The sequence below is a fragment of the Hippocampus zosterae genome, chromosome 5, assembly GCF_025434085.1.
Source record: "Hippocampus zosterae strain Florida chromosome 5, ASM2543408v3, whole genome shotgun sequence".
In the NCBI taxonomy this organism is placed as follows: domain Eukaryota; kingdom Metazoa; phylum Chordata; class Actinopteri; order Syngnathiformes; family Syngnathidae; genus Hippocampus; species Hippocampus zosterae.
The window spans coordinates 26,251,102-26,263,816 of NC_067455.1; positions in this window are offsets into that span (position 1 = coordinate 26,251,102).

A 12,715-nucleotide genomic window follows, 5' to 3' on the forward strand; every position below is an offset into this window, starting at 1 on the left:
ACGGAAAGTCTTACTGGACCCCTCCACACTCTGTCCACTACCTTTTGAATTGAATTGGCAATTGCCTTTATTATTTATATTACACGTTCGTGCAACAAAATTTTACTTCACAGGCAAGCTCTCCACAAGAAACATGAAAAACAATGACAAACATGGGCTACAATGCAGGTACTCCCCTCAGTCAAGCGCTACCGAACCATGTGCTCCAAATCCAGTCAACATTTTAACAGCTTCTTCCCTCTTACCATTCACTCCCCGAAGAGTAACTCAGATGTATAGTGGCTGTTTGTATTTTTGCACACCCCTGTGGAACAGTATTACGACAATGATCATTGTAGCTCCAGCTCTGTACATACTTGAACAATTGTCATTGATCGATATTCGACAGCACCATACATTTTAAAGCGGTGAAAGACTTTCAGTATAATTGCGCACCCAAAGTTGTACTACACTTGCTGCTACCGTTCACTTAAAAATGGTACAACGATGATATGCACCAACTGCACAATTGCCATTGTATTGTGTTGCACCAATGATCACTTTATTTCTGCTCGATGACTCTGCACATTATCTCACAGCTGTCATTGGGTGGTACTACCACACAATTACTTTATGGAAATTCTTGGATACTTGTATGTTGTGTCTTTGTTTAACACAGTTGCTTGTTATTGCAATACTAGCGTAGCCTATACGACCAGAAAAAAAACAGATTTTGATATCCCTAAATTCACAGTATTACTCAAAATTATCCTTCAGCATTCAGCACGGTATAGCCACACAATACAATATAGAAATCCTGACAAAATATGGTCAACCTATACACAATTATTGTAGTATAGGATCATCACAATGTATGATGATACATTTGAATCTCATCAGTGTGCTTTGTGGTGCGCTTCTTAGTGTCTTAACATTGTACTAGCTTACCCGTTTCACGTTCATCAGGCGCTGGTTTGGGCATTTGGCCTGGTCAGCTATTCTTAATTAAATCTTGCATTTTTTTGGTGTCACTCATTCTTTCTGCATCTCCTGTTATCATGTGACGCTAACTCCAAATATTGATTTGGCTGTTGACCAGCCAGTGGTGATCGAAAGTGGGAAGGACAAGAGGGGAGAGGGGGCAGAGAGAGAGGGAAAGAGAGAGAGAGAGAGAGAGAGAGAGATTTGCAAATTAGCCAATTCCTCTTTTTATTTTTTAGCAGTCAGAATTGAGAGTCGTCAGGAACTGGAATGACATTGAAGACCCAGAATAACGACCACAATTGTCCAAATTCCCTAGAATTCCCTAGAAATGAGAACCTGCTCTTTTGATGTGCTCAAGTGACAATGATGTGAAAATGTGACAAGCAGTTTTGAGAAATCCAATTCCGATCTGGGAAATGTACCTAAGCACATGAAGAAAATTAAGTAAACTGAACCTTTGTTAGAATTTACAATCTCGTCCAGTTTTTATCAAACCCTGTGCCGTGGCACCAGTGTGCCACGAGATATTGTCAAGTGTGACAAGCAAAATTATCCAATATGTATGCCTGTGCGATCGATCGCCTGGCAGAGTTATTACAGCAGCAGCTAGCTAATTGCCTTATGTTTTGAGACAGGCCAAGTTTCCAGCGCAAGGCAATAAAGTGATCCCTCGCTATTTCGTGGTTCATTTATCACGGCTTCGGGGCATCGCGGATTTTTTCAAACATATTCATTATATATATAAAAATTCCTTGTCTCACCCCACCTCGGGTGGTGTCCGTCCCTCATTCTGCTCAGGTCCTCTACCAGAGGCCAGGACGCTTGAGGGTTCTGCGCAGTATCCTTGCTGTTCCCAGCACTGCACATTTCTGTACTGAGATGTCCGATGTTGTTCCCGGGATCTGTTGCAACCACTCCTCTAGTTTGGGGGTCACTGCCCCAAGTGCTCCGACCACCATAGGCACGACTGTCAACTTTACCTTGCAGGCTCTTTCCAGCTCCTCTCTGAGCCCTTGGTATTTCTCGAGTTTCTCGTGTTCCTTCTTTCTGATGTTTCCATCACTTGGGACCGCTACATCCACTACAACGGTTTTCCTCTGCCCTTTATCTATGATCACGATATCTGGTTGGTTCGCCATTACCATCTTGTTTTCCTCTTTCACTGGTTACAACAGGACACCAGCCGGCTCTCATACTCCATTGAGCATTCATGCGAAAAGCAGTGAAAGTCAGCAAAACAACACTGAGTCACATAGAGCAACATATACAGTATATTTGGGGTGAAGGGGGGGGGGGGGGGGCTGAGAAGATGTAAAGCCATGTTGATTGGCTGTGCATCTTCTTTCTGTCTTATCACGTGGGTTACTCTTTGATCTTTAATCAGTTGCTGCTATTGCGTGTGTGCGTGAGTGAGTTTGTGTGTGTGTGTGTGTTTGTGTGTGTGTGTGTCCGTGCGCTCTGCTCAAGCACAAAGTCCCACGTGGGGCAATATATATATTTTTTTATGTACCGTATATGTTAATTGGTCGCTCCTTTGCGGATTTTCGTTTATCGCGGGTGGATTTGGTTCCCATTAACCGCGATAAATGAGGGATTACTGTACAACGAAAGGTATCTTTCATTTAGATTTACTTTTACCGGAAATACAACGGCACCGACTCCGTTGTGCTTGGTATGTGGTGAAACTGCGCTATGGTGTAATGGCAATTTGACCTATACAGCGCTAAATGGAAGTAACTTTTCGTACTATTGAATGCTGACCAGTTATTTTATGGATAAGCAAAGTTGCCTGCTCATGCATTAGTGTGCATTCTGAGTAGCTGCTCAAAATGCTGATTGTGCTGACCTTCACCACCTCCTAACAAGATAAAATGAGAGCGCAAGACGCGGAGGGGGAGAACTCTCCCTTGACAGATCTGTGAATGGTATCCCTCCGTGTTTGTGCTTTCTTAAATAAATGTCATCATTTTGTATAAATACTTTTGTTGTCTTGGTTTCCCTGGACAACACAATCTGGCACCCCAGATGGGACCTTGAGTGGTTGCTTGAGGGGGAGACGGACTGTGCAACCTTCTTCACAAAAAAGACGAAGAACTCTGTCCTGTTAAATTCTGGGGGGGTTTACCGTCCGGCTCCCTGAAAGCTTCCCTCCGAGGTCTCGACGAACTCAAACCGTCCTTTGACACGCTAAATCTGACTTTAAAAATTATCATAAGTAATGATGTGAATAAAAAGGGGGACCGGAGGGTGTGTTCCAACTACAGAGGGATCACACTCCTCAGCCTCCCTGGTAAGGTCTATTCAGGGGTGCTAGAGAGGAGGGTCCGTCAGGATGTCGAGCCTCAGATTGAGGAGGAGCAGGGTGGTTTTCGTCCCGGCCGTGGAACAGTGGACCAGCTCTACAGCCTTAGCAGGGTTCTTGAGGGTATGTGGGAATTCGTCTAACCAGTCTACATGTGTTTTGTGGACTTGGAGAAGGCGTTTGTCCGTGTCCCACGGGGAGTTCTGTGGGGGGTGCTTAGTGGGTATTGAGTACCGAATCCCCTGATACGGGCTGTTCGGTCACTATACCACCGATGTCAGAGTTTGGTTCGCATTGCCGGCAGTAAGTCGGAATCGTTTCCGTTGGGGGTAGGACTCCGCCAAGGCTGCCCTTTGTCGCCGATTCTGTTCATAACCTTTATGGACAGAATTTCTAGGCGCAGCCGAAGCGTTGAGGGGGTCCATGTTGGGGGCCTCAGTATTGCATCCCTGCTTTTTGCAGATGATGTGGTGCTATTGGCTCCTTCAAACGGGGCTCTCCAACTCTCACTGGAGCGTTTCACAGCCGAGTGTGAAGCGGTTGGGATGAAAATCAGCACCTCCAAATCTGAAACCATGGTCCTCAGTCGGAAAAGGGTGGAGTGCCCCCTCCGGGTCGGGGAGGAGATCTTACCCCAAGTGGAGGAGTTCAAGTATCTTGGGGTCTTGTTCACGAGTAGGGGTAGGAGGGAGCGGGAGATCGACAGGCGGATCGGTGCAGCGTCTGCTGTGATGCGGACGTTGTATCGGTGTGTCGTGGTGAAAAAGGAGCTGAGCCAAAGGGCGAAGCTTTCAATTTACCGGTCGATCTACGTCCCAACCCTCACCTATGGTCACGAGCTATGGGTCGTGACCGAAAGAACGAGATCCCGGATACAAGCGGCTGAAATGAGTTTTCTCCGCAGGGTGTCCGGGGTCTCCCTTAGAGATAAGGTGAGAAGCTCAGTCATCCGGGAGGGGCTCAGAGTCGAGCCGCTTCTCCTCCACATCGAGAGGAGCCAGATGAGGTGGCTTGGGCATCTGATTCGGATGCCTCCTGAGCGCCTCCCCGGTGAGGTGTTCCGGTCATGTCCCACCGGGAGGAGACCCAGAGGAAGACCCAGGACACGCTGGAGAGACTATGTCACCCAGCTTGCCTGGGAACGACTCGGGATTCCCCGCGGAGAGCTGGAAGAAGTAGCTAGGGAGAGGGAAGTCTGGGCTTCCCTGCTAAAGCTGTTGCCCCCGCGACCCGGCGGCGACATAAGCGGTAGATGATGGATGGATGGATGCTTCCACAAACTCCATAACTGCCATTGAGGTGGTCCGTTTTTCCCTGAAGCCATATTGATTCTCACTTAACAGCGCATGCTTTTGTATAAAGCTATCAAGTCTGTGAGAAAATAGTTTTTCTAATATTTTAGAAAATTGTGGTAGTAGTGATATTGGTCTATAATTTGAAAACAGATGTCTTTCTCTTCACGTGGTCTCCAGTGTCATTTGCCAGGAGGATGTCATTAGAAACGCGTAGCAGGGCTCACTCCGTGCTATTCATCGTCTTGAAACCTGACTGGAAGACCACCAAGATGTTATGTTCATCCAAGAAAAGTTTGAACTGCATGTGCACCACTTTTTCCAGAATTTTTGAAATCAAAGGCAGTTTGGAAATGGGCCTGAAACATGACAGCACATCTGGATCAAGACCAGGTTTCTTGATCAAGGGTTGGACACGGCATGTTTAAACTGTTGGGGAACTATACCAGAAGAGTGGCTGCTGTTGATGATGTCCAAGAGCGATGTACCAACACTCGGAAGAACCTCCTGAAGGAAATGCGGGGGAAGGGAGTCGCAGGGGGAGCCAGATGGCTTCGTCTGGCGAACTACATCCTTCAAAAGCGTCAAGGACACAGTCTCAAAAGAATTTAGCACAGCTGAACACGGAACATGGACAGAGGGGTCGGTGCGGTATTTGTGACTGGAGTCCTAGCTATAGAGACCTTATCAATGAAGAACTGAAGAAATATGTTGCACATCTTGGGTGAAGAATCCGAGCAAGTAGGCAGAGGGGGTTTGAGTACAGAATCATTCATTTTAAATAGTGCACGTGGGTTGTGACGGTTCGCTTGAATAAGGTCCGACAGATATTCTCTTTTGGCCTCTTTTACTGTGAGCTGGTAGTTACGCCAGCAGTCTTTCCAAATTTGATAAGACACCTGCAATTTGTCTTTTTTCCACTTGCGTTCGGCTTTGTGACACCGCTGCCTATCTGCGCGAGTTTTTAAACCAAGACTCGGGTTTAGGGTTTGGGATCACAGTTTTTGAAGGAGCCACCCAATGCAGGATGGCACAGCATGATGAATTGAACCAAGAGGTTCATGAATGAATGAATGAAGAGATGAAGGCACAATATTGATGAAAAACTTGGCCAAAAGACATCTATGAATTTATCCGGTGGTCAGGCTCCCCACCTGCGCTGCACTGCTTCCCGGGTGTCGCTCCTAGTCCTTCCTGGGGGTGCATCCGCCACGGTTCTCGTCGGGGCTTCCACCTCGATGGCTCCAGGGGCATCACCTCCTTTTGGTCGTCCTCTCGCCGGCCACAGAGAGACAACGGCAGAAACGGTGCCAGACCACGGCGTGTTGGCTGGGCCGGCTGGGGCAGCAACTGCTCCTTGCGACGGCGATGTTGCCAGCGTCAACTGTTTAAAATCGCTATTTAAAATAGCATATTCAGTTTAAATTCATCTCTTTATTATTTATAATTTTATCTGTGGTTTTATTGTTCTTGTTTTGATTGTAAAGTGTCCTTGAGTGTTTTGAAATAATGAAATGTATTATTATTATTATTATTATTATTATGAGTTTATCTGAAACATTGACGTGGTAATGTGTAGTTCACAAAGAAAACAACTACAAAACTACAATTACAAAATCTGCTGTAAGTTACAGCAGATTTTGTAACCTGCACATCATATCTTGTCAATATTTGACATGTTTGATGAGTCGAGGCCTGAATACTTAAATAAACTTATTTTTGTCATAGTGGCAGCACCACTGACTGGGTGATGAAACAAGATTTGACTCTGGTGTTTTTCTCCTCGCAGTTTGACCAGATTTACCTCAGATTTTCTCAGAAGAGTGTTTAGCCATGAGCCATCATCTTACCGTGGTGTGGGGTTTGCATGTCCCAATAATCCTTGGAAGTAAGTTGTCTGGGGCTTTATATACCTGGCCGGGTCACCCGTGGAAAACAAGTCCAAGGTGAAAGACCCAACAAAAATACATCGACAAACACACATCGACACCTTTTGACAGGTGAACCTTTGGACCAAGTTTTCCCTTGCCTAGACGTGGGTCACTGGCGACCCAGTTTGGAGACAGGCCTGTCGGTCGGGCTCGCTGATCACCGCCTAGAGCAGTGGTCACCAACATGGTGCCCGCGGGCACCAGGTAGCCCGTGAAGACCACTTGAGTAGCCCGCCAGTGCCTGGACATTGTGATTTGCTAGTAGAAATTATGATTTAAAAATGCAAACATTGGCAGTACTGTGAGACATTTCGAAACACGATCAAAGTCTGACAATTTAAATCATCAAGTATTAAAAATAACACATCCTCATATTATTGAAGGTATTTTGGACAAATATGTTATTTCAGACGTGTATCAATTTGGTAGCCCTTCACACAATCGGTACACATGAAGTTGCTCTCACCCTCAAAAATGTTGGTGACACCTGGCCTAGAGGCTAGGCCCATGGAGCCCCACCAGGCACACCCCAAAATTATAACATGGGTCCCTCTTCTCATGGGTTCATCACCTGTGAGAAGGGTGAAAGGGGTCGGTTGCCGTGTGAGCTGAGCGGCGGCCTTGGCGGTCCAATCCCTGGCAACAGAAATTAGCCCCAGAGACCTGGAATGTCACCTGTCGAGCAGAGAAGGAACCCATGCCAGTGTGCCCAGCACAGAAGTTCCAAATAGCTCGCCTCCACACACGGCTTAGGCTCTAGTACCACTTCTCTCATGAGAGGTTGGACACTCTTCTACTCTGGATTTGCCAAACAGGTGGGGATACTTATTGTTCCCTGATCATTGGGGTTTACCTCAGTGGAGGAGAGTGTGTGAGACCTAACAGGGCGTGACTGGCCGACCCCCCCACGCCCCCACTCCCACCCAACGTTTAGAACCCGGGTGGAGTTCTCTTATTGACTCTCTGTACTCATAATGAATTGTCCACAACACCATGTTCAAACTTAAGGGTGTCCCCTCCATGCTCTTGGTACCAGGTCAGAGCTGTCAAATGATCACCACCTATGTGTTGTGTTGACTCCAATAGTGAGGGAAGATGCCGGTCCAACCTGGTAGACCAAAATGTATTGTGAGGGTCTGCTGGGAATGTCTGGCAGAACCTCCTGTCAGGAAGAGTTTCACCTCCGACCACTGAAAGAGCTTGGCCCATGTCCCGGGGCAAATGGAGAGCACTGAGTTTGAGGAATCCGGCATCTCGGGGCAAGCTGTGCAGCATTCAAACAGTTGAGAGGAGGTGCTGCTGACGCTGATTTGGGATGTTGTGAGTGAGTGGGGAGAATACTAAACTACTGTATTTTCACGACTATTCGACGCACCGTACGGTTGGGCGCAGTCTCATTAATGGGTGACATTTCTGTATTTCACACATATACAAACCGCACTGTCTTAATGGGCGCAGTTTTACAGTGGTAAAACATACGCCAGCTTAAACATACGGCATGCATGCGCGCACGCTAACACGTTAGCTTGAAGCATACGGTAGCATGCCAAGACATACGGATACATGCTAAAACACGTTTTTTAAAAGGCAACGAAAGCAGAACTGAGTTTGGGTGTATTTTATTTAGCCATCGTACAATGTTCTCACGTTTTTCGATCAATCATCACCCAGAAATCCATCAAAGTCCTCATCCTCTGAATCAGAAGCAGAGGACTGCACATCCCAGGTGTCATTGAACGCATCACATGCTAAAGTGTGAGTTGCTACACATTGCTGAGCGGAAAGAAGGAGCAGCAACAGCAAAGTCAGCATTTCTCTCGTGTGAAGCTTTCCCACATTTGAAAGTAAAGAACAGAGTGAAACATGGTGGCAGCGCGTGTGTGTGTAGAAACAATTGAACAATTGTGCAAGTACCGTAATCCATCAAAAACGCCACGTTCCCTCTCGTTGTCAGAGTCACTTTCATTGCCATGCGGCGCCACAGAAATGATGCCGGCTTTGCCAAAAACTCGAACAACAGACACGTTCGTCCAAGCAGCCACAATCCATTTGCAAATTGTGGCGTAACTCACCCAGCGCTGCCTCTCACTCTTTGTAAAGTTGTGTTTGCCATCGATCATCCATTGTTCCCATGCCGTTCGCAACTTTACTTTGAACGCCCGGTTGATGCCGATGTCCAGCGGTTGAAGTTCTTTAGTCAAGCCTCCGGGAATAACGGCAAGCTCAGAGTTCATTTGCTTGACTTGGTTTTTCACCGCTGCTGTGAGATGGGCACGCATGCCAAAAGCATAACCGATGGCTTGAAGTTTGAACTGAGCTTCGTAGGCGTGTCTCTTTGTCGAATTTATTTTCGGGGGTTCTTAGAAACCAAAACCGGAGTTGTTTTGCAACAATGCACATTGCCACACTCTATACAGGTGTTGGTACCTGCTTGCGGCGTCCCTTTAGCGTCCACTTACACGCCCACCCTTCACCCATTGGCGGACTGCTCCCCAGCGTGCCTGTCCTCTCTCTCTCTCTTTCTCTCTCTCTCTCTCTCTCTCTCCCTCACCATATATGTATATATACACGCCCACCCTTCCCTGATTGGCCGACTTCTTTCCCGCATGCCTGGCCACAGTCACTTCCGCCTTTTCTCTATATAAACAGCGTGTCAGCTGTCAGTTAGATTTTGGAATTCAGCGCATACAAAAGACGCTCCGCACCATAAGGCGTACTGTCCATTTTGGAGAAAATTTAAGACTTTTAATGGTGCCTTATAGTCGTGAAAATACGGTACCTAAATTCCACTCTGCTTTTCTTTACACTTGGCCCTAGGACACCCTGGGTCGCAGTTTGATGATCGACTTTGTATTCATGTCATCAGATTTGCAGCCGCATTTTTTTGGACATTCAGGTGAAGACAGGGCCACAGCTGTGAACTGAAAAATTGTGGCTCGGTTGTTGCGAACCATTGTCATGTTTTTGGGGATTGCCCAAAACTGAATGAGTTCTGGATGGATGAGTTCTGAATGCAGTCACAATGACGTGCTGTATTTAACATATAAATACCTTTGAGTTTTGAAGTTTTATACTTGGGTCATGTTCCTTTTTTGTCATACAGAAGAGAAATAAAGTTGCTGCAACTACTCTTGGTGGCAAGTAAAACATTAATTATGAGGAGACTACTCAGCTCAAAACAGCCTCGACTAGACGACTGGATTGGAATTGTTTCAGAGATACAGTATTTATTGTAAAATTTGATAATACCAGTTTCGACTTCAGAGAGACAAATTCTGTCAGATTAAACAGTGCGAATACATTCATCACCCCCAACAGAGCAGACTTTATTTGATCTCAGGCCTCTAATTTGAATTTTAATCAGTGGTGGTTAACTTTTTTTTTGACAGCAGCGTTAGACATACACCCCCCCCCCCCCCGCCCCGCCCCGCACGCCATGTTCTGTACATATTTCTGACTTTTGATTTTAAAAAGAATGATCAGGCCGATCTGTGAATGACAAGGAGATCTCCACCCGAATGCTCCATCACAGAGTTTGGGTGGGTGGAACTTGACTGACTCAAGTAAGGTGGACTTTGCTGAAGAGGAACAAACTCTTACCAATGGTCCAAAATGTTCTCGGTGGACAAAGGCACTCCAGATATTGGACTCAATTAATAAAACAAACATCTGGAGGATGTCGTGTTCTAATGTTTGTCATCATGTTTTAATGTTTGTTATGTGCCTTCTTTATTTATATAATCCCCCCCCCCCCAACCCCTCCAAAAATGGGACAAATTGATGGAGCATTGCTTGTTCAGCGCATAGCCCTCGTAGGGTCACCTCACAGACGTTCAAAATATCATCATTGCTAGAAGTTGAGGACACCAAATCAATCAAATAATAGATTTTACAGGGGAATATCCACCTTCTGAAGTGCACCAGAGCCCAAAGTTACATTTTTACTTCAAAATATAGATTGCAACTTCAAATTTTACTTAAAATAAATATAGCGTTATATTCAGTGTGAGTATCAACTGTACGGAAAAGAAACATTAAATATTGCCTGTGAGTACATCTATTTTTTGTTTACGTTTTTCTCGTTTGCAGGATATAATATGCAAAACTGAATCGGGTAATGTGGGCACCATTACATGCTCAGTGTAAAATACAGTATAATCAAATAACACCGAGCGAAAACTTCATATGGATTAAATAATACATAAAAGTATCCATTATATGCCATCAGATATCAAAGATGAAACTCCACAAGCACCAACAGTTAGCCCTACACCATTACCGAATATACATTAGGAGTGATTTGGACAACATCCAGAGGCCTTTTTGCTAATTGTGCATGTCTCAACATGGAGGCTTTCAAAATGCACTCAACACCCTGATGAGACTCGACCCCCTGACTGTAGAGGAAATATTATGGCCATGTTGTGGCGGGATCTATTAGCACACAGAGGCACTTCAATTCCACAGAAAGACAGTGAGCCCCAGTGATAATTTTACAGTTTACCGCCAGTGAGTCCCAGGGACTCGCTGATCAGAAAAGTATGAGTCCCATTATGCATTTAGAGAGTCCCAAAATTTAAATTCTGAAATGGTCTACTTATTCAATTGCATATGATAAAAACACACACAACAACATATACATAACTGCAAAATTTTAAATAATTCAGTAGCAGGCCTGAGGATTTCAGAAATTCAGGGTACCCGTTTTTCGGTTCCTTCGGATTACCCAATGAGAAACCACAGTATCTAATTTTGGGTTCCGTAAACGTTAATCACGGGAACCCATTTTTCTATTTTGACTGATATTCATAATCAAGAATTCTGATACTCAATAGTATAATATTTCAATTGTAAATTTTTGAAAACTATGCATTAACAACAAACATTACATCAGCAGCTGTGTACTCCAGGTTTCTTCAACTAAATAAGTGGATCAAATTATGTTGTACTGTTCTCATATGGCATCATGAATACAGCATACCACAAAATCTGAGTATTTTTTCCAATCTCACACTATGCATCCATTTTTCGAACCCCTTGATCCTCACTAGGCTCGCGGGGGGTGCTGGAGCCTATCCCAGCCGTCTTCGGGCAGTAGGCGGGGGACACCCTGAATCAGTTGCCAGCCAATCGCAGGGCACACAGAGACGAACAACCATCCATGCCCACACTCACAACGAGGGACAATTTAGAGCGCCCAATCAGCCTGCCATGCATGTTTTCGGAATGTGGGAGGAAACCGGAACACCCGGAGAAAACCCACGCAGGCCCGGGGAGAACATGCAAACTTCACACAGGGAGGTCGGAGCTAGAATCGAACCCAGTACCTCTGCACTGTGAAGCCTACGTGCTAACCACTGGACTACAAGGCCACCCCAATCTCACACTACAAAGATTAATTTACTGGTAATCATTAATGCAGATATGTATTGATGTGGGTTGACATCCTCTTCCCAAGACGATGCATGTGTAATCTCCTATCAATTTGACAAAATAATTTAACACACGTCATCATGAGTTCTACCAACAGTTAACATTAGCATTACAACACCTTGTGACAAATGTTTTATTCATAAAGTTGCCATGCTACAACCAGTAAATTATAGAATAACCAATACTGTTTCATCATATTTTTCATAGCGATTAGCTTATATATCTAATGACCAATTTGCCTCGTAATCGTCCCTCATGTCGTATCTCGCTCTTGTGTTCTGTGCATACGTCACAGGTGAGTGTTGTGATACGCCCTTCGGACGATTCATACGAAAAATCAGACTGTCATTCCCATTTCTTAAATGTCATAATTAGTAGAATTTTGTGAGTTTTTTCGCCGCCATCTCAAACTTTCATCCGTGAGATTCCACAGTTTGCGGACTAAAATAGCAACCCGCATGTGCACATCACGTTATGTGTTCCGCCCCCCCAACACTGAAAACTACCAAAACGAAAGTAAATTAGAAGAAAGACACTCACACACCACGCCACACCACAAACACACATACAGGCACAGTGAAATCACACAGTCAACTCGTGTGCGGTGACGTTTGTGGTTAAACTATTTTTTGGTACCGTTAAAATGACGACACGCGACCGGTAACGATTGTTACCGTGAAATCCTCAGTAGTTTTTTGTAGGTTTTTTTTTTGTTTGTTTGTTTGTTTTGACTGAGAAATTTCCTTGCGTCCAAAAAATGCACATTATTTGGAACTGTGCGTCCCGTGGGAAAA